Source organism: Calonectris borealis, chromosome 1, assembly GCF_964195595.1.
Source record: "Calonectris borealis chromosome 1, bCalBor7.hap1.2, whole genome shotgun sequence".
In the NCBI taxonomy this organism is placed as follows: Eukaryota; Metazoa; Chordata; class Aves; order Procellariiformes; family Procellariidae; genus Calonectris; species Calonectris borealis.
In genome coordinates this window covers 76,877,239-76,903,453 of record NC_134312.1, presented here as the reverse complement: position 1 = coordinate 76,903,453, position 26,215 = coordinate 76,877,239, and the positions used below count along the sequence as shown (strand labels likewise).

The 26,215-nt window shown below is 38.9% G+C and overlaps 1 protein-coding gene across 4 annotated transcripts in view; it reads left to right on the top strand.

Moving 5' to 3' along the window:
- Positions 1 to 5,262: 5,262 nt before the first annotated feature.
- PACSIN2 (protein kinase C and casein kinase substrate in neurons 2) overlaps positions 5,263 to 26,215 on the top strand; it is a 65,930-nt gene continuing 44,977 nt past the window's right edge. For 2 of the 4 annotated variants that reach the window (XM_075161625.1, XM_075161603.1), the window contains exon 1: positions 5,272 to 5,438. The gene's annotated coding sequence lies outside the window, so the exon portion shown is untranslated. Of the gene's footprint in view, positions 5,439 to 10,923; positions 10,945 to 26,215 lie in introns of those variants that run through there. The other 2 variants (XM_075161635.1, XM_075161614.1) reach the window with 2 other exon arrangements.

Genomic DNA, 26,215 nt, shown 5'->3' with positions numbered 1-26,215 from the left:
CAGTGTAGAAGGAGCTTATTGCTAGAGTTGAATAGTGGGGCTTGCTTCCTGGGCCCTAACCTTTCTCCCTATTAATTCTTTGACATGGAAGGAATTAATAAGGTTCCCACAGAATAGCTTCTTTATATGGCTTTAGGAACTTAATTAGAATAAAAGAAACAGTATTATCCCTAAAGCTACTTTGTTGCTGTTGGCTTTACAATAGAACTTCTGCCTAAAATGTCCCTGTCTCCTGATTCACTTCCTGCTATAAACTTAGCAAAACAATAGACATTTCACAGAAGATATATAGTCCTGCATTTCAGCAGCAGAACATGTCAGGCAGAGCTCGTTTATCTGTAGTAAAGGAAGAGCTTTAGTCTGTCTTTATAAACTAGTGCTGTTTCTGAAGTAGTTACTGTTCAGTTTGCTTAGGTGGAAAAAACAGAAAGCAACTTACATTTTTTGCCTGCTTTATTGAAATAGCTCACTCAAGCCTTCAGTGGGAAGGACTCCGTGCCATCCGGTGCGTAGGTATCAAAACATAACACTGGTGTCCAGAGCTAGTTATGCTAACCTGTAGGGTTTCTTAACAAAAACAAAAAAACCCTATTCCTCTATTCTCTGCAGAAAATAAATTAAATGTGTATAGCTGGGACAAGCTGACTTTAGCCACAATTTTGTTAAAAATTCGATTAATAAGCAGAAATAGGAACATAAATTAGTATCTTGGAAAAACTGATTGTTTTTACTGAATAGTAGGAAGTTGTTTGTGCTAGACTGTATTTTTTTCCACTTTTTTAAAGTTGCATCAAAGCTTAGGCAAGATTAAAGAAACTCTCCATACTTGAAGCAGTCCATAGTCAGAACTTTTCCAGTTTCTATGACATAGGGATATCTTTACCATTGACAGAGAGTCTTCTATACCTTAATTACTCTCAAATTGTGTACTACTAAAAGTATATCATTCACATCTGAGATAATCTTAGACAATTGTTGTGAAATAGGAAAGTTTGGACAGTATGAAACACTGATTAAAAACATTAATGTGAAAAACAAGGAGATAATAAAGAATATTTCAGACAAGAACATGTCTTATACGTGAAAAGTTCTTTCCCAGTGAAAGTTGGGCAGTGAAACAGTGAAATTGATTGATTTGAGTGGAATTAAATTTAATATTCTGAAATTCTGTGTCATTGGTTGGCATATATAATCACTAATGGCATTGCATTTGCAATCAAAATATGGTTCAGGATTTAAATTTAGATCTAAAGTGTAAATAAATAAATATATATAACACCTGGGCTTTCTTAGCTAGAGAGAAACGTTCTGAAGAGAATGCTGAAATGTTACTGCAAGAGTCAAGAAACACCAATAAAATTTGTACTGAGTGAAGCCAAGAGACAGAATTTCTTTACAGAGAAAGTATTAGTGCTTAAAAGGACACATGGAATTTCTGAGGACAGCAGAAGGCACAAGAAGCATATTTAAAAATAGATTGTGTTAAAAGCAAAAATAACCGTGGGATACTTATCTAAAAAGAGAGATGATTTTTTTTTTTTCTTCAGAAACTTCCTGTCCTGTTCCTAACAGTCTAAATCAAATGCTTACCAGTAGGGCTGCGTAGACTGTTAGTCTTTCTTCTAAGAAAAAAGATTGAGATAATCTTTCCCAGGATGTCACAATCTGAATATAACTGAAAATGTTCAGAGAACAACTGAATTTTAATATTTAGGAAAAAATATCAAAATACTAAAATCCGAATGATTAATATGTTAAAGTATGATTCACTATATCAGTAAATTATTTATGGCATCATAATAGTGTCACCATGCTGTGAGGTTGCATGACGGATGATAGATATAATCAGACCACTAATCTCTTTTAATTCACTACAAGAAAAATTTAGTGTTTGAATATGCATAAAGATAATTTACATTTTATAAATTGAAAAAAATAGTACTTTATTAACCACTGAGGTATATTTCCCCAAGCAGTTTTTCAAGTGCATATATGTATTTATTCAGTGCACGTGGCCTCAAGCCTGTATATATTTATACATACATTAAACTGTCAAATTACTGCACCATGTGTATTAACCCCAATGCAGACAAATTCTGCTTTTGCGTATAGAGGTAATTCACAGGAAGATCAATAGCGTTGATCCAAAAAGTAGACTAAGACAACGCTAATAATGTTGCTTCTGAATTGTTTCAAATGGTACACTTGGAAAAAGAGCAAAAACTTTACAATTAAAAATGTATTTTTAAAATTCTGATTGCTGTTATTGCCTTACTGGCTTCCAAAGGTGTCTAAGCATTTTTCATCTAAATGTAAAAAGCGTAGGAAACATCTTGCAACCAGAAGAGAATATTCAGCAGCTTGAAAATACTATTCCCTGAAGTGATGCCTGGAGAAACCTCCAAATATTAAATTACAATGTTCATATAAATTGTCTTTCAGTGAACTTTCTTTTTTCCAATTAATAGTCCTGCCTTTACCTTTTTATCTTTAAAAATATGATTTCATAGCATTTATAAAGATGTTTCATAGCATTTATAAAGATGTTAATAGATTTATAAAGATGTTTAAGTGGAAAGCTGGAAAACACAATTGTTATTTCTCAAGTTGTGTTAAAATCTGAATCCAGTTGTTAGTATAAAAATGTTGTGTAAATTACTCATTTCTGATCACCCTCCATTCCCTTGGAAGGCAGAACCAGTACAAGTTCCATATGAAGAGGACTCCCAAAACAACGCCACTGCCTTTGCACTGTGACACGAGGGCTAAATTTGCTGTACCTATATGTATATATACATTTTTAAAAAATATGTGGTATAGTAAATATATATATGTAAATATAGTAATAAAATATATACTATGTATATATACACAGATTATAATGTAATAGATATAACAATAAGTAATATATGTAATATATATAGAAAATGTATAAGCAGTACAGAGGCCTAGCAAAGTCCATGCATGGGAATAGCTGATTTGAAGAAAAAGGCACTATTTTGTTTGCTGTTAAAAGACTGTCTGACAGTTTTTGCAACCAGACTCTGGGACTGAATATACATCTCTTGCTCCGTTTACTGTCAATACCCCATACTGGCCTAATATAAGAATGTGAGCCCTGATTTTCACAGGTGGCAGCGTATTTGTGATTCGCACGGGTTTTGTGCATGGTGAAGTGATTTTGGGGGCACAAGGTGGTATTCAACCAACACCGTGTGGAATAGTTGGGGGTTTTTTGTGTCAGTCCTCCACCGGCTGCAGGTTGAACTTCTGTCCTCTCCCGAAATGGAATTCCCTTTCATCACGGTATGAACTTAGTTCTACCAGGGAGCGCTATGATTTACACTGAATTCCTATTCTGTTTCTTCAATCTTTGAACAAGTTTGAGCATTATTTGACCATACAAAGAGATGAATGACTGTTTTGATGTTGAGGTTGAAGAAAGTCTAAGTGTTCTGGCGGGGAGGATTTCCAGCTTTGACAATGCTCTAGGCAAAACGGAAGCTTGATTCGTGTCCACACAGAAAGAGCTGTATTTACGATTATATGTATCACTTGTAATCTCCTGTAGAAAGAGCTGGTTTATGCAAAGCTTGATCTTATATTTAATGAGAGAGACTATGTGGAAAACTAAAGCGCATCTGTGGTCAGAAGTGAGAGAAGAAACAGCAATAAATTTCAAGATTCCTCCTCTCAAACATGAACCTTTAATTTTCAACACAGGAGAGAGATGAAAAGGAGATTGGGGAGCAGGGAAATCATGTTAAATCTTAGAAAGCTTACCAACCTGACAGAATTTTGCAGTAATGTTAACTGCAGTTAATTCAAATAAATTTTTAAGAATGTTTCTTCAGAAGGTAAAATTTACCAGTTCACTCCAGTGCTATGATCTCGCAGTCCTACTGAGCTAATCTAAATTGCCAGTGAACTTAAAACTCCTTAAGTTAATGAGTCATGCACTTAGTGAAAGAGTACAGGAAGACTTGGCGTCTATGCTGATTATATGCAGACTTGCATAAGAAACATGGCCAAGAGGAAAGTACTCTTAGGACTGTTTTGCAGCCCTACCCAATGATCCAGAGCTCTCGCTGTCCTCAAACCAGGCTGTCCTCTGGGACAACACTGGAGACAGATCAGCGATGAGAAGGGCAGATGGGAGGGAAATGCTGAAATTGGTGGAGGAGAAGGCAAAGGCTGAAGGGACGAAATAAGGTTACCGTGATGGCTGCTGCTTGGAACTTGAAATAATCCTCTGTCTAAAGCAAATAAGTCTGAAAGATAGGCAAGGGCTGGAGTAACAGTTCTGCCTGTGATACTATTAAAGTATCACGTACCTCCGTGCACAGAGGTTTAACCAAATCAGCAATGTTATTTTAAAGGTGGCTCTGTCCTTGAGCCACCTCTGTCTCAAATGCAGCTGACAGACAAGCCCGCGAAGTCCTGCGGTGTCTCCCGCAGCAAGACGCGGCTTCAGCTGACAGACAGGAGCCGGAGGAAAAGTGTAAGAAATGCAGCACCATCATTGCCGCATTGTGGTGTTAGAGGGCACTGCGTTACACGGCGGGACTGCCGCGGCATCAGAAGGGAAATTAAAGACTTCACCATTTTCGGGCGTTAAAAAGTCCCTCTCACATTTCGGGATCTATCGGCTCGGTCAAATTCCGCTTCGGGAAACAAAATCTTCTGCTCGTTCACGGCCCCCCGCAGTGGAAACGGGACACAAGCGCGATGTTTTTAGGCGCGTCGCCCCCTGCCATGGCCCGCAGCGTTACTGCCAGCGGTTTCCGACCACGTCTATACCTATCCATACGTACACAGCGGCTGCCCTTTCGGCGAGCCGGTCGGGGCGGGCAGGCTGCCCGGCAGGCGCGGGGTGGCAGCCGCCAGCACCGCCGGGTGCAGACGCGTACCCCGCCGCGCTGCAGCGGCCAGAGCCCCCCTCGTGAAGTGCCCCCCGAGCCGGGGGCTCGGCCCGCAGGATTGGCGCGGGGACGGGCCGCGGGCCACCCCGAGGCGCACTCAGTGCTAACGGCCCCCGATAACCGTTGGAGAGCTCGCGCCGGCGGCGGCCGCACGCGCACCGGCATCCCGCGCCCCCGCCGCCCGCCAGCTACCTTTGCCCCCGCCGCCCCTTCCAGCCCTCGACGAGGAAGCAACGTTAATTGGCAGAAACGGAGAGCCAATGGGCGGCGGTGGGGCGGGAGCCTGCCCTTCGCCCTCGCCCAATCGGGAGGCGGCTGGGCGTCCGCCAATCGGAGGGGCGGGGGAGGCGGGCGGACGCAGGCGGGCGCGGGGGGCGGCAGTCGGTGCGGCGGCGCGGCGAGGAGTGGAGCGCTGGGGTTTCTCTTGCGTTCCTCCGCGCTCTCTCGCCGTCTCGTCAGCCCCTCCCTCCTTCACCGCCAGCGGGCACAGGAGACGGGCAGTTCCTGGCACTTCAGGTGAGGGCGGCGCCGTCGTCTTGGGCCCTACCCTCAGGGAGAGGCTTGAGGCGGAGGCCGGGGTTTTGATCCCCGTCGGAGCCTTTTGGGGGGTTGGGCGCGCGCGCGCGGAATGGCGGGCGGCGGGGTCCCACCGTCGGGCGCGGGGAGGGCAGTTGGTTCAGCCGCCGCGCCTGGGCTGGCTGCGGCCGGCGCTGCCCGTGCCCCGTGGCGAGGTCTGGCCGGGCGGGGCGGGGCGGGGCGGGCGATGTGCCGTGAAGGCCCTGTTGGGTGCCGGCGGGTGCTCGGTGCCCCTGCGGTGAGGCGGGGGGCGGACGGGAGCGACAGTGCCGAGGAGCGACAGCGGCGCGGAGGGTCAGCGGGCGCGAGGGGAGCGCGCGCCGTGGGGAGGGAGCGGGGGGGGGGCTAGGGGGGTGGAGGCCCTTGAGCCCCGCGGCGGTGCCGGGGCTGCCTCTCCGGCGGGCGCGGGGAAGGTGAAGCTCTCCTTGCACGGCGCCTGGCGGGGAAGGGCAGGGCTGGGGCTTGCGAGGGATGACGACACTGGCTGTGGGGAGGCTCTGTTCCTGTAGGAGGGAAGAGCTCGCTACTCGGGGAAGTTTAGTGACCCACTCGGTGGTGGTGACGGCTTTGGTTTTGGGAGGGTAGGAGGAGAGCGCGACCAGGGAGACCTAACATTGAGCGATTGGGTTTTTCCTCCCGGCTTTGAAATCCCGGCTGGGATGATGGCAGGTAACGATGCAGATTTGGTGGGAGGAGGTGTTTCTACGAGGGAGAGTGAGGTTTTAAACGGCTCACAGCCTCCTGAGTACCGGTAATGACCCAGCTAAGTCAGGCTTCTTGGTCTTGCTATTGCCGCCTTCTCTCTTGACTTTCCCTTTTTTGGCTTGTGGAAAAAATCTCCTCATCTCCCAGAGTGAAACGGCTGTGTGAGAGACAGAAGTCTCTTTATGTGCATCGAAGCTACCTGGTTAGAGAAAGACTGGGTATCTAAGGTGTCTGCCTGGCTTGCTGTATCCATCTTTCCCAGCTGCTTGATTGTCTCTGGTTGGAGTGACTCAAAAGCCGATAGACTCAGTCTTCTGAGGCTTCATCCTTTTGCCCTAGCAGGAAGGGAAGCCAAAAAGGTGTGAGTGACATATGCTGTCCTTTGTAAACCGAACGTTTGAAAACTGAATGCTTGAAAACTAAATGTAATCTTGCAGTTTTAAATGTTCAGTTTTCTTGGTAGCCATTCTTGATTAAAACTGCAGATTAGTTAGGATAATTAGATTAGTTAGGATAATTTAAAACAAGTACACCACTGCTCACATTTCTGTAGCTATTTCAGTAAGTTTGATCATTTGTACATGACCCAGACTGAGGTAAAAAATGAGCCTTACGATGTGCTAGACACTTTTGTTTTCTTCTATTGCACTCCGCAACCTCACAATAGACTGCTTGAAAGGTTGCCATAAGACTGTTTTCTCTTACTACAGGGGGGATTTTTTCCCTTCTGCTAATTTGGATTTAATTCCAGAGTTTGTTCAGCCCTTCTCTAAAGACAGAACACTTTCACTACTTTGAAAAGGTAAAAACATTAACGGTGCATTATTATAATAGTAATAGATGAGATTAATATAAAAAGATTGCTTCATTGCTTTCTTGGGGAGGGAGGAGGAGGAGGGAAGACTTGTATTTCTGCTTAAAGGTGAGAGGTAACTAAAACAGTTTGCCAGCTGTATTTCAGATGGGCAAAACTTCTTAATTGTGTTTTTAACTATTAAGGTTATTAGCACCAAGGGCTAATGTGCTTGCTGTTTCATACCTGTACCTGCCTGAAATTATATTTTGTCAAACTTGCATTTTGCCTTCAAAGATAGTAGAGTTATATTCTGCCAATTATGACTGAATCAGCTTAAACAGTAGTGTGTATTAGCACATGGGGCATGTCTAATTAGCACAATCCAGCATCATTTTAGAGATCTCTGATCATACTATACCACAGCTTAGGTATGGTAAGCAGGAGAGGAGTGCAGGTGCTACCTCGTCCTCTGTAGTTTTAACCTTGGCATGGCTGTTCAATGTTCAAGTGCTCCAAACTCCCCTTGGTGCATAGTTTACAGTTCTAGAGTCGGTTTCTTTGGCTCAGGGTCTATGTGTTTTGCAGTGCCATACTAGAATAAACACTAAAAACTGCCCTGGGGGTTAAACTGCATACCACACATCAAGCAACAATATCAGTATGAAAAGGAAGTTTTACATAGCACAATTGTAGTAAGCGATGAAATAGTTTGTTAATGGTTGATAGGCAAAACTGTTTTGGATTTTTTTTTTTACTGAATGTTTTTTCTCTCATTTTGAAGAGCGTATGCTGCAAGTGGATGCAGTAGTTAATATTGACCTGACAAATTAGATGGCATTTATGATTGCTGGGCTTGATACTAGCTGTATGCGTCTTGGTGGATGGTCTTAAGTGTTCTTTAACTTTTTTTTTTAAACTGTCATGGGTTTATGAGAGAGTTTCTGTATTCCGCAAGTCATCTCTGTAACAAAAACTTGATTTTACTTTGTAGTGTATATTTAATTGTATTTTTTAATCTTTCTTTTTTTATTCCTTTAGTATTTGAAATACCATTATAGTAACATGGCTTTCTGACTGTGTAAGTGATATTCTGGGCAACATTTTGATCTATGAATGTTTATAAGTAATACTTCCAGAAAATACCTAGATGATCTATTTTTCTGATGGGTAGATGTCTGCTTTCTTTTGTGGTATCGGGGCACCTGAATGTTGGTCTGAAAATCAGTAGTGTGAACCTGTTATTTTTACGAGGTGACATGTTTGGATGATTTAGTGTTAGGAATGAGAAGTTTTGTTCTCATGGTCTGTTTGATACAGCATATGGGTACATTTTCCTTCTCTAGAACTGAGGGAGCTACTCGCTTAAAGATGTCCTTATGTCAATTCTGTGCTTCCCTGATTGTGGTTAAAATGAGCCTAAAGGTTACTGTGGCTTGAATTGGTAGCCTGTAAATGCAAGACAATAGACTTCTGTGCTTGTCACAGGAATGGCAAAGGATAAAATGCTTAGCAGTGCTGCTAGTCAAGAATTGCTTGTATGTGCTTGTATGAATCTGTGAGAGTAACATAAATTAGCTAAAAGGTAGCTTTCTGCTTCTGAGATGGTGCATGATTTTCTCAATGTGGGAGTAGCAGATTCTAGAAAAAGTTGCATCTTCTCATGCAACAAGCCAGGAGAATGGTGGATGCAGATTGAAGTTTTTTTTTTAATGGATTTGTTGCCTGTAAACGAATACATTGGAGTAGTGTTTTGTTGCTTTTTAAAAGGAATTCTAAGATTTTATGACTGACTTGTTGCCTGAGATCTGGAGTGAAGTACCTAATGCTTGAATTGAAGACTAGTCGGTAAGATGAACAACTTTTTTGTAACATAGGATTCAATCCAAATTCTGTCTTAATCCATAAAACTTCAAGAAGTGGTGGTGTTCCTTTCAACTAAACCTAGTTACTGATTTTTGACTTGACTTAATGTAATGATGAATTGTTCTCAGGACTTGAAAAGAAAGAAAACAGGAAATAACAGTGATGTAACTGTACTGAGATAAACCAAGCTAAGTATTCTGAGTCTGTGGTTGAATAGAATGGTGTACTTAATACGAATGTTACCTGGCTAGTTGGCTCACTGGAGTTGGGAAGAATAACCTGAAGTTGATAGTAAAAAGGCTGCTGTATCTCGGGGTTGGTTCCCAGTCTACATTTATAGTCGAATTTGTCACGAGACTTGAATGTCATTCCTTTATGTGCTATCCTGCAAGGTACCTTGCTTGGTGGAAGGGAACAGTCAAAATTTCTCTAATGGTGTTGGTTTAGAATCTGCCTTGATGTGTGCTCCTTGGAGTGTGAGTGATTCCGCTTGAGCCACTGTGAACTGGTGTGCATTGGTAGAGTCCTATGAATCTTGGTGGACAGGATGTGTCAATATTTGAGAAGGTACCCAGCCCTAATTAGTAAATAGGGATAGAGCTAGCATGGATATTGTAACACTGCACAGTAATGAGCTCTGAAGCAAAAAGAAAATGTCTCTAAGGCTTTAAGTGATGTGGTTTGGTTCAACTTTTTAGAATATACAGATATTTTAAAACTGTTCTGGCTTACACAACATGTTGTAAATATTTTGACAGCGTTGGAAACCTGTATTTTGCAGTGTTTGGTTTTGGGCCAATGCATGTTATTAACCCTTTTTGCTTGTGTAGAACTCTGTATAAAGTTAAGAATTAATTCCAAGGCATCTACAGACCAAAAATTTTAAACAAGCTTCTTTGCCTTTTATCATATTCTCTAGACCAGTGAATAACAAACCAGACTACAATATAACAGCAAAAATGCTGAGGATAAGAACAGTCTGTCAAATCATATTATTAAATATTTGTTTCAAACAGTTTTACTGAAGCCAAAAAGGCTGGGTTTTATGTAATCTTTTGACATAAACTTACAGATGCGACGTAGTAGATGCCTACGTAGATGTTCCTACTTTCAATTGAACCAACTTTCAAAAAAGACAAAAACCTCAACTCACAGCAAGAATGACTCCCAGCCCTAAAAGTTCCCTGGGCCAAAAAAAAAACCTGCTAGTAGAAATATACTAAATTACACTATGTAATGCTGCACAATGCAGCATAATTTTAGAGATCTCTGAACATACTATACCACAGCTTAGGTATGGTAAGCAGGAGAGGAGTGCAGGTTTTAAATTACATTATGTATGTATTTTAAATATCTTCTCATGCCTGTTGTGATTTATGTATCACAGAATTGTGATGTACTTGCAAACTCTTAGCTTTTTATTAAAAAGTAATGGGTTGTTTACTAATATTAAAACTGGATGACTGTGGTGTTCCTGTGATCTTCATTGTGAAGTGTCTTTTTGCAAAGTGTGATATTCTTTCTGTCTTGTTATTATTGTTGTGTCTTTGTACTTGAGTAGTACAAATAGGACTCCTATATCTGATTTTTATGTATGATAATAAGTTAATCTCCCCCACATATCAGGCTGATGCATTGCCAACTGGTGATTGTAACAACAAAAGGTGTGTATTGACTGAGCTCTGAAAGAACTAGCAGAGTTCTCATACCTGGCATCTCAGACTCTGCTTTCTGAGTTCTCAATAGCAGATGCACAGCCATACTTCACTCTTCTTTTAAGCTTATGTGGGTTTGATGGGTTTTTTTTGTTATTTCTGACTTAATAGATCAAATAAAGGGTGCGGGGTCAATATGCTTAATGTGCCCTTCTTAAAAGGGGTAATGTGAAGTGTAGATTTCAATAAATGATCTGCCATGAGTCATAGGACAAACGGGATATCTTTTTAGCTTAACTTATGCCTCTGATCCTCTCCCTTAATGGAGGCTTTCTTGGCAAATTGACAGATACCTGGATCACTACTGAGTGGAACAACACTGCTTTCTTGTCAGGAGAAATGATAAATCTGAGATAAACAGGTCTAGGTATGTTAAAGCAACTCTTTGTATTTAATGGAACCACATGTATGCAACGTTAGCTTGTAGGCATGCTTACTTCCACAGTCCTTGAATAACATCTTTAAAAGTCTTTTTTTCCAAAGTCTTCAGGTTCTCTCTGTCCCTTAATAGTTACAGCTAAAAGCTTCAAAACTCTTTTTGTTTTGTTGTTTACCTGAAATAATCTAACCAATCTAAGTAATCTAATATCTGGTCAACATTCAATTGTGCTTAACTTGTAGGAGCCATTGAGCAGCTTTGTTAAGCTCTAGGGTGAACTTAACTGAATGGAATTATTCCCAAGTTCTTGCTGGGTTGAGGTGATGGTTCCATTCCAAAATGTGAGCACTCTGTTTTACGTGTGGGAACTGAAATTGGATAGCCATTTCCTTTAAACAACTTTTCTTTAATCTTTGTGTGTTAGGAGAGAACTTCACATAAAGAACACTGTTAGTCTTGTGTCATTCAAATACAGTGAGAAATAAATTGAGTGGTTAGCTGTTCCTCTTTTGGGCAATTACATTTCTTAGAAACTTTTACGCCCACAGCTGGGAGTATTGCCATCTCATTGATTATTTGTATTGGTCCACCATTATGGTAGGCTACTAGTGTTTCCGTTGGTTTACACCAAGTTTAGTATATTTTACTGCTATTCTGCTTTCTACTAGCAGTTTTTTTTTTGGCCCAGGGAACTTTTAGGGCTGGGAGTCATTCTTGCTGTGAGTTGAGGTTTTTGTCTTTTTTGAAAGTTAGTTCAATTGAAAGTAGGAACAACCAGCACATATGGATAAAATATGATCAACCAATAACCTGGGATTCATAGTGCCACTTCCCAAAGCAAACTTTCATGCTGTGTTAAGCAAACAGTCGTAAATGGAAAGATAAGTTGTATACTGTTAGTGTATTATTGATGGCCTGTGGTGGGTTGACACTGGCTGGATGCCAAGTGCCCACCAAGCTGCTCTATCACTTCCCTCCTCAACTCTCGATAGAGGAGAGAAAATATAACAAAAGGCTCGTGGATCAAGATAAGGACAGGGAGAGATCACTCGCCAATTACTGTCACAGGCAAAACAGACTTGACTTGGGGAAATTAATTTAATTTATTGCCAGTTAAATCAGAGTAGGGTAATGAGAAATAAAACCAAATCTTAAAACACTTTCCCCCCACCCCTCTCTTCTTCCTGGGCTCAACTTCACTCCCAATTTTTCTCTACTTCCTCCCCCTGAGTGGCGCAGGGGGATGGGGAATGGAGGTTGCGGTCAGTTCATCACACGTTGTGTTTGGTGCTCCTTCCTCCTCACACTCTTCCCCTGCTCCAGCGTGGAAACAGTCCTCCACGAACTTCTCCAACGTGAGTCCTTCCCATGGGCTGCAATTCTTCATGGACTGCTCCAGCGTGGGTCCTTCCCACAGGGTGCAGTCCTTCAGGAACAGACTGCTCCAGCATGGGTCCCCCACAGGGTCACAAGTCCTGCCAGCAGAAGTGCTCCAGCGTGGGCTCCTCTCTCTCCACGGGTCCACAGGTCCTACCAGGAGCCTGCTCCAGCGCAGGCTTCCCATGGGGTCACAGCATCCTGCAGGCATCTACCTGCTCTGGTGTGGGGTCCTCCACAGGAGATCTGTTCCACCGTTAACCTCCATGGGCTGCAGGGGACAGCCTGCCTCACCATGGTCTTCACCACGGGCTGGAGGGGAATCTCTGCTGCGGCACCTGGAGCACCTCCTCCCCTTCCTTCTTCACTGATCTCAGTGTCTGCAGGGCTGTTTCTCTCACATATTCTTGCTCCTCTCTCTGGCTGCAATTGCACAGCATTTTTTTTTTTCTCCTTTCTTAAATACATTATCTCAGAGGCGCTACCACCGTTGCTGATGGGCTTGGCCTTGGCCAGTGGTGGGTCCATCTTGGAGCCGGCTGGCACTGGCTCTGTTGGACATGGGGGAAGCTTCTAGCAGCTTCTCACAGAAGCCATCCCTGTAGCCCCCACCCCACCCCAAATCTTGCCATGCAAGTCCAATACATGGCTTAACAATGAATTTGACAGCGGTTGTATTATACCAGAAGTTATGGCTTTTGGTTTAATACATGCAATGATTTGATGCAGATTTTTTTTTAAGATGTTGTAATGAGATGTACCCCACTTGTGTTGTCTGCAGGATAGGTAAACTTACTTGCAAATTTAGAATTAACTTCCTATTCTTCTCTTTCTTCCTTATCTTTTCTTGCAATTTTGGATATATCCTCAGGAGCGTGTTTTGGAGATGGCTTTAATGAATAGGCACTTCTTAATCTGTGGATCATGCATTGACATTCTATAGACATCTAAAGAAGTGATCTTTCGTATAAACATATTTTAATTGCTGCTACTCTTAAAATGTTAAAGTAGATTGGTTATCCAGTTGCTAATAGTACACAGTACAAATGCAAAAGAATGATTAATAGATTTTAATCCAGGAAGGAACCATTTGTAATCATCTGGTCTTATCTGAAAAAGACAAGCCATAGGACTTCTGTGAATAAATCCCTGTTGGAATTTGATATAGCCACAGAGAAAACTTCCCATTTAGAAAGAATGCATGTAGAGTCCACCACAACCTTGTTAGTTGCCCAGTTGGCTAATTAGTCCTGCTGTATGAAACAGGGTACTCTCTCTGATGAATAGTCAGATAATACATCCTTCTAGATGCCTACCTCACAGCACTTTGTTTATATCCTACAATTCATTGAGCACATTCAACTGAGTATTTCTCTCCATTTCAGAATTCTTCAAACTTCATGCTTAAAATATTAGGCCATCTTTATGAGATAGGAAGATTAAACTTTGTCTTGGTACAGCCCAATGTGAATTCCAAATTAGTGTCTTTAGCTTGTGCTCATTTTGGCAAACAATCCAAATAGGTTTATCAGCACTGGATTCTCTGTTATTTACTATTTCCTCAGGCTTTTTCTTAAATCGACTGTGCAGTAGATCAGTCATGATTCCTGATCTTTTTTGAGGTCACCAATAATAATGGTAAATAGCTTAGCGGTAGCTCAGTGGACACATCCTGCTTCATAATATTTCTTGACTCTGTATTTTGAGAGCTTAAAATAAATGTAATATCAGACTGAGCTTGTATCATTCTGTATCTTAATCCGAATACCTTGTGATAGCAAGTTGAATGCTGTGTTGAAACTTATGTCCTCAGCATAGTCATTATCACTCAGGATGGTGACCTCGTAAAAAAGAGGATGCTGTTAAGAAGTTGGTTGTATTGATTTTTCTTTTTACCTATGTAATAATAATTATCAACTTGTTATGCTCAAGTGGAATCTTATTTGTTCCATTTTAATTGACTTGTCTTCAGTAAACTAACCATGTCCCTTTTAAACTGCTTATGTGACATCAGTTTTTCTCTAGCCTTCTGGAACTTCCCCATTATTCAGAACTTCTTAAAAGTTCATGACTTGGAGACTCCCAAATGATATTTTAAAATTCTTGAACAAAAGCTAATTTGGACATGCTTGTTTGGACTCCTAAGCCCTTTTGATTTCTAATTTGAGGGCTAATAATCGTATCACTCAGATATGATTATTTGTCGGCATTCATAGATCTTCTGTCTCTGTTACCACATTAAAATATTGATACCTTATGAATGATAGCATTGTTGCTACGGTTGTTATAATAAGGACAATAAAGGAGCTTTAAACATATTTGAGGTCAACTACAACTATTTCTGTGTTCTTTCTGCTGTCTTACATTATTCCTCGCTGTTGTTACATTTGTTACCATGAACTTCCCCTCTCTTCCACTTCACGTGTAGCTGTTTCTGTAGCTACTGTGTTTTTTTCTTCTAATGTGGCTTTGGGGACAGCTATTAAAAAAATCTTGTGTGATTCCCTGTAATTCTTGCGTGATAAAGTAATATTATTTTATCAGATTGCCAAATCTGAGTCTTCTCAGTTGAAGCTGGAAATGGTCTGAGTCAACTCAGGATTGATATGCAGGTAGTCACTTCTTTTTAGTTGTGTCATCCATTCTCTTTTGAGGTACGGTATACATGGAGTTCCTTTGTGTTGAATGCAATGTGCTCTTTGATGCACCTATGATGTATGTTAAAATCCATGCCAGTTTTACAATTGGGGAAGTGAAACATGGAACATATGTCAGTGGGACCAAAGGGCCCCACAGTAATGCGGCATTCTCCTTCACACAGCAGCTCGCTGCAGAAGGAGCTGACTGCTCTGTGTTGTTTAGTGTGCTTTAGTGGTCTCTGGTAGATACCAGTTAGTGCCCATGTGGTGCGTGAGCTATTGGAAGATGTTCCAGAATGTCTGTGGAGCGTTAGTGTTCTTTAAAGTTGTTAATAATTCAAACAAGTAATGAATGTTATTGCAGAAGTGTCACCACTGCGTTCTTGACCACTTAATCCTCTCTACCTACATTATAACCACTTACAAACTGTTCAGTCATGTGACTTGTACAGTGAGATTTCAGTGATACTAAATGGGCTTGATTTATCTTCCCAAACAAAAAAATCTAATCTTTCTTGTGTGCCTACCACTTACACATACACAATGAAAATATCTTTTTGCCTGTCTTACAGGGTCTCAGACTTTCTGAAGAGTATCTTTTGTGTTGAATGTGTATTTGTTTATTCCTTTTGTTAGCATAACATCTTGTAACTTGTTAAACTAGCTCAGAAGCTTCTTGCCACTTCTACTCACAGGAATAAGGCAAGTAACTTCAAAACCAGCGGCAGTCTGTGTTGCTACTAAAACAGGAAATCGGGTTCTTTCCCTGGTACCCAGCTATTTGTTCTTGCTACATGCTCTGTGTTGGCCCTATTTATGTGGCTGTGCTGTGACCGGAGTTGGTTCCTTGATCCAGCAAGAAACTTTTTATTTTTGGCAGAGTAATTTTCAGCTGGATGAAGCTTGGCGCCTGGCTTCCTGAATAGAATTGATGGCATAGGGATGGGTTAGGAGGAGTGACTGGGGACGTGGGAGAAGGCCAGATCGATCTTTGTCAGCGGAACAAATTTATACTGTAATAAAATGATCAGGCTAGGTATTGAGATGAGCAGTACAGTGAATAATTTCTATAAAGCTAAGCTGTGAAGTGAATGTTGTGTAAACAAGTTTTTGTATAAGTGCTTTTATAATCTCATGTATGCCAAAGACAGTCAGGATGTAATAAAATAAGAAAAATGTGCTGTATATAAATGCAACAGTGTTGCTCATCCTAGCAGCTGAAGCTGTGCTACATGAGCTGCTGAAATACAACTGAGTAAGATTTAACACTTATTGCCTACAGACTCTACCCTTAAGCTATCTATAGTTAAGGGAATTGAAGATTCACTTAAACTTATGTTTCTTGATTTTTACCAATTTTAAATGCATGGCTGAATAGGTAATAAGTTTCAAATGATCTTGAATTCATAAATCTAAAGGTAAACTTGCTGGGCTTTTTTCTCGAATTTTTGCTTAAAATATTTTAGCGTGGAAGGACTAGAAGACAGAATCGAAATACTTTTCCAAGTTGAACAGGTTCTAAGTAGAAAGGAGCTAAAAGTCTTTGCCTTTTGACTTCTAAAATACTCAGTTGTAAGTAACTTAAATGTTTCTAATGTGTAACACATATTCTTATGTAATGAGATGCTGTATTTATTAAAAAAAAAAGTGAATGCTAAATAATTTTTTTAAACTCCTAGCAGAAGATTTAAATTAATCTGTTTAACACTTTATTGTTAAACCAGGTTTTGAAGAACTAGCTTTGAATTCCAACTCAATATTTAATTTCCAAAATGGAGTCAATCTTGTGGAAAGAATCAAGTGGTTTTTTTAGAATGTTGGTCTTTTGGTGTTGTTTTTTGTTTGTTTTTGTGGTTTTTTTTTGTTTTTGTTTTTGTTTTTTTTTAAATAGGGAAAAATCTAGGTATATGTAAAAACCATGCCAACTCTCTTATTTCCTAGACTGGAAAAACTGCTTCCCTACCTTATTGTAACCTGTGCTGCTTGGTTTTTTTTTTCCTCGTCCCTCAAAAATAATTTAATAGAATTAGTTGGATCCTCCTGTTACTTTTGTTCTATGATACTACCCAGTCTGCTTTCTTAGCTATTTTCAGCAAAGTGCTGTTATACCTGAGGGTTTTTTTGAAGCAGGTGCACAGATTCGCTAGCAGAGAACATCCTTCCAAGAAAGCAGACTGAGCGGTATTGCAGAACACTTCGTGCTTTTCTTTGTTTAATTGTTCACTGCACTGGGAAAGGTAAAAGTTCACTTACTGGATATCACAAATGTCTTGTCTGTTCATTGAGGTAGGACCAAATCCGTTATTTATATTCCTAAACACAAATTTGAGGAGATTAAAAGACAATCCATATAGTTTTAAAGGATCTGTAGGTGAACCTTAAAATTGGTTTGAATTTGGCTAAGAAATCCTTTGTCCGAAGTAGCATATAAGCAGCTGCTTCTGCTTTGGCTTGTCATATCCCCGTATCAGAGAACAATATGTGGGTCTAGTCTGTATCTAATTACTGTATTTTTAGCACGTGGTTTAGATCAGGCTATTACATAGTTTCTGGTAGAATGTAAATCCTGTGAGTTGTATGGGTATCATGAGTAAAATCTGTGCTGTGCGTTTTCAATCATTGTCAAGTCAGTAGCAGTTCAGTAATTGATACATGCAAGTAGATAAAACGAATATGCATTAATTCTGGATTTATTTTAGGGTTACGCAAGACAACCTATGGCTTCTTTGCTTTAGACTTTGATCAGTCTAATAAAATATGAAGTAATCTAGCTGGGTTTTTTTTACTAGTCCTGTAGAGAAACTGAAACTGCAATTGGAGATCTTTGATATTTCTGCCCCTTTTGCCTTCCTCCCTTTTCTTGCAAAACAGGCTAGATAGGAAGCATCTTTGCTTTCACATGTTATTAAGTATTGCAGAAACACTTTCCTTTGTATAATTAAGGACAAACTGTGCTAAATTTAGCATGTAATGCCTACCAATTTATTGCTGAACAAAATTACTAGTTTTACAGTAATAATTTTAGCAGTTTTTATGCCGTTTCCAAGAGATCTTACTGCATAGCAAGGAAATACGGAAAGAGTTGAACAGGTTTTGATGTTTTCAAGTATATGTAAAGGTATTTTCATTGTGTTCATTTTATGTATCTTTTGCATTTGCAAAAACTGTGTTTATTTCACATTTCATACAAATGGATAAAATACTGCATTTTTTGAATGAATAATGCTATACTAGTATCATATCTTTTGAGACTATTTGAGTTGTAAATGATGTTAGTAGTTCAACTCTGAAGTTTATAAAGTTTCTACGAGATTATTAATATTAAGAGATGTGTGAAGTATCTAATTTGGCTAGAATACTCCCTAAAATGCAATTTATTAAGTAGGAAAAAATACTATGAAAAGCTGTTGTACAAATTGGCCCTTTAAAGCTGAAGATTTTATAAACATGTTTCTCAAAATGTGTTTTGAATTGTCAAGGAAAAATGTATCACATGAATCTTTGAATTAAATTTGAACTACTTTCTCTAGCTATGCAGCTATGCTGGCCCATGAGAATTATTGGATAGCATATTACACCTAGGCATTTACATCAGTCAGCGTGCATGTTTAAATTTGGAGTCCTGTGAAAAATCTCAATCTGGCTATAGTATCTGCCCTAAAAGAGGAAGGAATGCAAGTCATGTCTTCTGTGTATTTCACCATCTCCCAATTTCAAGTGCTTAACTGTTCTATGTAGCTATGAATACTAAAAGGGATGCTGGAAATCTAACTACATAAGCTTTAAAAGACATTTTAAAATCTTGCTTCCCAGTTGGCTAACTTTCTTTATGAATGTTTTTTTCTGTTTTAAGAAAAAAAAAATTCTTCCTCTTGGGTGAAAGACAAGTACAAGTAGGAATTTGGTATACATATGTCAAATGCATAAAATGAAAATGGAACAACTGTAAAGTTTTGTCTAAAGCTAGCCTACTGAAACTTAAATATTGAAGCAAGCGAGAACTTAACCTACTTGAAAATCCACTTAACAATTTGTTATTGGATTTCTTCTGATTTTGTTTAGAATTTAAAACTTTATATAGAATTACTGAGTATCTGTATTAAGGTGAATGAATTCAGATGGTAACTTACATCCAGATTCTGAAACTCTTGAACAAATTCTTGGAATATTACTATTGAAATACTCTAACTAGAGCAATGTAAAAGGTGAGTTTAGAGATTTTCAGAATTTGGACAAGCTTTCAGTGCCTTCATCTTATAGGCAAATGTGCTGGATTTATACTTGTATATCTTGAACCTTGAGCCAGAAGTTTTTTGCATAGCTAGAAGAACCCTTTCTATAGCATTGTATTCTGATTATTTTATGTGAGTGATATTAGTATGACTTTTTTTCTCCTTTCTACCTATCTTACTTCTATTACTTGGTGCTTCTATTGACTTTTACCTTTCCCAGATACTAGAAGATGGACAGTGGTGTTGCATTTTGATTTGTGTCTGTCAATTGGAACCATGTGGAGTTAGTAAAACTGACTTCAATGTTAATTTTGCTAGGACTTAGTCAAAGCTGTGAGTCAGCACTAAACCCGTTCAAATGGCCTTCTTTGATGCTGCACTATTTTTGGGTTAAAAAGACTATCTTTAGAAACTTCTTTATTTGATAAATACTGTAGGGATATAGTTCATATATTCTCATACAAGCAACCAGGGAGAACTCAGAAAAACCCTTAGGACACTTCTGGTATCACATAACACTTCCTACGTTGCAATTCAAAATTGTTCCAGTTAGTACCAGGCATTGTTATTCAGAGCCTCAGAATGAAGACCAACAGAAGATTGTGTGTCAACTACTGTAGCTTCTTTTACAAAAAGCTCTCAAAGCTGAATTACAGGTGGATACTATATTCTAACAAAATGTTGGCTACGCTTAGACTGGTTTGGTGTCATTAGAATTCTTCCATTCGTGTAAAAATAAGAATAACCACATAAACATTTCTTAAATAATAGTTGCCTTCCTTTGAAAGGGGTTTTAGGTGCCAGTGGTAGAAATGCAAGTCTGAAATATTTTGGGTTTAAAGCTTTTATTTTTCTGGGGGAATGTAGTTGGGCATTGATGATTACTGACTCTCTTCACATTCTTATGATTTGTGTTGAGAATTGTAATATTGGATTGCCTATGCTCTCAGAGCAGCATTAAGCACAATATCAGATAATTGAATATTTAATAATTGTGTGAGGGAAATATGAGATAACAATGCAATACTGAGGGGGGGTTAATAAAGAGAACAAACCTCATGCCAATGGATGTTACAATAAAAGTGTATTCATATGATAAGAAACAGATAGTTATACCAGGACGTAATAAGCCCAGGACAAAGACTATTTTGTTGAGTACATGTGTACCAAATGAGTGTTCTTTCAAGCTATTAGTTACTTGTGTATTTGCAATTTTCGTTATGCAAAATGGACTATAATGGAAAACTTATATCATTACATGAATTAGGTACAGCTTAAATTTTCTGTGTTGTACCAGAAAAAGTTATGGAACCATGAAATTTTTCTTCAGGTATTAGAATTCATAGTTAAAGGATTAGTTAATGGCTTTGGCTGCAATAAGAAAAAAAGAAAAATGGACTACAATTGTGTGTGTGTGTACAGGAGGGGAAACAAGCAAATTAAATGTACCTGGCTGTGAGAATGGTGCTCTTCTGATTGTGATCTAGTTCTTGTCTTTTGGAAGTTGAATGATTGAAGATGTCTTGTGAATTGATAGATACTGATTGTTGAGTCCCCATCACTGGAGGTTTTCAAGATGCAACTGGACAGGGTGATAGATAATCTAATCTAGGTTCCCTTTCCCATGAAAGGATGATCTTTTGAGGTCTCTCCCAACCTGGACTGCTCTGTGATTCTGTGATCATTATAAGTTTACAAATACTCAGATGAATTATTTCTTATGGGATCTGATTACTGTAGCAAAGTGTGGCTATTGAACACTCTTTGAAGACCTACTTGACGTATTGAGTAGTCCAGCCTCATCAACTCCAAGGACTTGATTTTGTTTTCAGGATCCCTGTGACCCTCATTATAATCCTTATCTTTTGCCAATCTAATCAATTATTGCATTGACTTCCCATAAAATCTAGCGTTAAAAATGTGAATAGATCTTACCTTAATTTTCTGGGAAGCTGAAAGGAAAAGGATTTCTTTCCTCTTGAAAACAAAGTCTGGTAAACTGTCATAGTTAACTAGCTCATTGCTTGTCTCAGTCAAATGGAGCAAAGTGTTTCCAGTACTAGAGTGTAACCAGTCCATTCAGGGATCAATAAACATTAGCCACCTTTGTTTTCAAAATTGGCATTTTGGATTGGAATTATGGCTACAGGCTTTTTAAGATAGTGTGGGAAATGTAAACTAGGTAATAAAATTGTTTCTCTTCCGATGAAGCGTACTGAATATTCAAATTCCTTGTAGCAGTTATGAGGGGAAAAGGTAGGCAATTTATTTGAAGGTGTTAGAGTTGAACATAATTTCATTTTCAGTTTCATAAATTGCAAAGTACAGAATAAATGCATGTTGTCTAAGGAATCAACTTAAGGTTATTAAGCTCTTGAATACTTTATATAGCACATTCTTTATGAATGCTGGTTTTTTAGATGTGGTAAAATACAATTATGTTGTAAGTATAGTATCTATTTTTCTTTTTTTGGGTGGCTCTGATGCATCAAATATTTTGCCTCAGTGAAGCAGCTATTATTTTATCTTTCAGATACGGACAGTTGTACAAGTTCTTTCGGTATAAACTGAATTTCAAGTTAAACAGAAATGTTAGTATTCCTGCTTCTGCTGTGAGGATAGCTTCCTTGTTACAAAAGGAAAGAAAGAAACTTTGCTACAGGAGCATGTGTGTGTGTGTGTGTAGCCTTCAGCTAGTTGTACCAGAGGTTAATAATACTCAATGGCAAGAAAAACCTTACAGCTAGACTCGCCATCCCTTTCATGCTTTTAGTGTTCTTTTTTTTGAATTATACATATGTCTGAAACACTTCTTTGCACGTCGTGAAATAACCTTAGTAAATCAAAATATACATCTCCTGTCCTGGTTTCGGCTGGGATAGAGTTAACTTTCTTCTTAGTAGCTGATATAGTGCTGTGTTTTGGATTTAGGATGAGAATAATGTTGATAACGCACTGATGTTTTAGTTGTTGCTGAGCAGTGCTTACAGTAAGTCAAGGACTTTTCAGCTTCCCATACTGCCCTGCCAGCAAGGAGGCTGGGGGTGCACAAGAAGCTGGGGGAGGACACAGCCAGGACAGCTGACCCAAACCGGCCAAAGGGATATTCCATACCATATGACATCATGCTGAACAAAAAACTGGGGGGAATTGGCCTTAGGGGGTGTGCAGCGGCTGCTTGGGAACTGGCTGGGCATTAGTGGTGAGCAATTGCATTGTGCATCACTTGTTTTGTATATTCTTTTACCATTATTATTATTCTCCCTTTCTTTTCTGTCCTATTGAACTGTCTTTATCTCAATCCATGAGTTTTACTTTTTTTCCAATTCTCTTCCCCATCCTGCTGGGGGGGAGTGAGCAAACGGCTGTGTGGTGTTTAGCTGCCTGCCAGGTTAAACCACGACATCCCCCAAAGTATATTTTTAAAACATATTTGAAATTACTTTGTTCCTTTGAGTGCTTTGTACCCTTAAGCTTTAGGAGTAAGGACAGTTGATCGCTCTTTAAAACAGCAGTGGTCTGAGACCTAGCTTGATTGTTTGAAGGTTACTTGTGAAGATGACTCTTCAGCTATTGAGCTGCCTCTATTAAAAACAAACAGATGTTACCAAGATCATAGCTGTAGTTACTGGAGGGATTCTCTTAGTGGATTAGAGAAACTTCTAGCCCTCCCGAGAAAGTTTACAATGAATGACTGAGGAGTTACCATGTGTACTGTTTATTACTAGAGCTGATGTTAGCTTTGTGGGTCTAGGTGGGCTTTTGTCAATCTAAAGGATTCGGTATGCTTTGCTATTTGGGCAGATCACAGTTTGCCTCTGATGTATGCTAGGAACTAAAGGAGGAATGCCTGCCCCTCCAGTAAAGCTATTGTGTTTTGAAAATAGAAAAATGGTGTGCAGAAACAAGAAATGAAGAGGTTTTAGCAGGTTTTCTAGAGGCAGGCTTACTTTTTCTAATGCTATTTATATCAGATGATTATATTAAGGCTTTAAGCCTTCAGAACCAGAAGTGAAAAATGCCTGTACTTAAGTTTCACAGGTGTTCTCAGCTGAAATGTTCTTGACTTGACCTGTGACATTAAAGAGTATGATTATGTAGAAGATCATTATATGTTACTTGTAAATATTATAAATAATATATTTTGTATATCATTTTTTATCACACTTTCTTCGTTGTCTTTGTCTAAGCTTTTTTCTACAATATTTAAAAATCTTGTATACCTCTTTTGTTCTTCCCACTACTATATGGTAAAGATACTAAAACGTGAAGTTTATTATTAATTGAGCAAGCATATGGCTTGTTTTTCTTGGGGAATATTTGGTCAAATAGAAGTCTTATTTTCAGTGACACTTTTAAGGCATTTCTGCATCGTTGAAGCTTTCAACTTGCAGCTGTTTCAGCTGTTGAACCATTCAATCTTTTTCTTTTTTTGATTCCTTTGCTGCTCAACCTTTTAACTGACGAGCCATATGGAGATATGGCTTTGTAACTGTAGTCATATGTAGACAGGTGACTCATTTCAGTAACCACGAGCTATTCTAGAATATTGGCTGAGATACTAGTGTGACCAGTGACACAGAGCCCTGCCTTTATAGTGTCATGGTGCAGTTCTGGCTATATGTCATTCTCCTCCCGCCCCATCTCCCTGCTTGGAAATAAGTATGATGATACCATCCTACACTGCTCGAATGCAGTGCGTTCAAATCTTGGAGGACAAATTCAGCACTTCACAGGGAAATACAGTGTGTAATCTGTTCAGACATTCAAGCTGAATTCATAAGCACAAGATCACTAACTAGGTAGTAAAATCGTGAGTTGGAGATGGACCCTGGTAGCACCTTTTATAAGATTGCTGAAAATTCCCAATGGCTAATGGCACAAAAACTCTGTAGTACTGAGGAGAATTATTTTCCATTGGCTGTTTTTATATGCGTGCGTGCATATAAGCCATATATATATGGTTTATGCAAAGTACATTCTAGAAATCTGGCTTAAGCCATTCCTTTTGAGTTTGTGCAAGTTTGATATTTTAATTCCAGAATTATTTTATTCCATGATACTAACCTTTTCTATTCTGATTACTTCATGTTACTATGCATCATGCAAAAATGCCAATTGAATTCTATTTTAATTTAAAATAGGATGTTGCATTTGAATGTAATGACTCCAGACTTTCTGGAGTCTAATGTTATGCAGTTTTTTGCTTTGATTACAATGTGTAGAATGATTTGCAGTAAACTAAATAGCTTATGAAATGTGATCACTTTATTCTGAAACTATTTGTGCCTGCTTTTTCTCATCTGTTATGACTATCATACCACTAGTTTGTGAGTGTAGAGGCTACTGACATATGAATTTAGATTAAGTTTGTTCATAAAGCAAAAAAGGTGTATAATCCTTGCTTTACCTACCTTTAGTAGCAATTGATTCTGTTTTTGAGAATCATTGTGGAACCATTTAAAATGCTGAAGTTACTCGGTAGCATGCATGACAAACAAAGGAAGTTATGTATTATGTGCTTTTACTAATATTTTGCTTCAACATTTTAATCCACTTTGGATATAGACTATATATATTTTAAAAGTAGTCTTGCATACTTGAGTTTTCAACACTAAGGTTTCTTAGACTCTACTCTTGAGAGAGCACTAGATTGAACTTTGTATTATTTACCTCTCTTCTTTCTGTTGTTTAATTGTTGCTGAGATGCAGGTTAAAGGCTGCTGTTTAAATGTTCCATAGTCAGTGATGGCACAGCCTTATTAAATGAAAAAACACAATGGTAATTGCAAGTGCAAGAACTGGTAGCTAATGGGGCCTCTTGTCCCAGTTTCCTTGAACTTCAGTCCAATTTAGATTGTAGGGTAGATGGCTGACCTACTTGTACTTCAGTCAAGCATTAATTGAAAACGGCATAAAAAGCTTTCCTTTTCCTGAAAAGCGGGAGAAAGGTAGAAAAGACTAGTCTTTCTGAGATTAGTTGACCAAATCAAGCATTCATTTCACATTATTGCATTTGGGAATTCTACATTTGAGTGATTTGTGTGTTTAAGAGCTATATAAAGACAAGTAACATGTATCCAGATCTCTGAAAATCATAAGGAAGACTGGCTATTCTGGTTTTTTTTTTTTCTCTAAACCCTTAATAAGATTAGTGAAACCTTGAGAACCAAAGAAAAACTTCCACCACCTTGTTTGCCTAACCTTGATCTCATATGCCTGTTTTAAAGCAGCACCTGCTTTTGTACACTGAAAACTTTAGATGTTTCAATTGCCTTGTTAAAATAGATTTAAGTGTACTGTATGTGATTTTAGAAAACAAACAAACACACCACACACAAAAAACCTGAATTTACTTCTAGCTTAGCCTGTCAAATTATATGTACAAGGAAGGCCGTTAAATGAGATCTATGACCTTAATACTTGAGTGATACTTGTAGGTAGCTTAGACCAGTAAGTTTAATACATTGTAAGGAGCCAGTTTGTTATATTTATTAAAAAAAAAAAAAAGTAAGCATTTGTAGGGGATATTTAATTCTACTAGGTCAGCAGCCCATGTTGTGTAGATTACTAAGTGGTAAGTAAAGGTCTTCTGTCCTTGTTGCCGTAATTACCATTTCAGGACCAGAAAATTAAATTGCCTAGAAACAGGAGGAGTCCTGACTAAAGTTTACCTCAGATTCATTGGGCTGAAAATCTGTTTAAACAGAATTCAAGAGTTTCTTTTTTCAGTGGCCATGTTAATGAAACTAAGTATTAAGCAACCTTCTCCCCCACTTTAACACAAGCAAACAATTTAAATGCTCCTAACTGTTCTTTAGAAGCTGGATTCAGTTTGCTTTAAAATCTGAATTAATCTTATTTAATCTGAAATATGAAACACTGTCACATGTTCGTTTGTACTGTTACAGTATAGCATTGATTTTGAAACACTTGAACAGATCTTTTATTGTTCCTAAAAGAATGATTGGTTATTTAACTTACTGGAAAGAAGGATAGTTGAAGCTATGT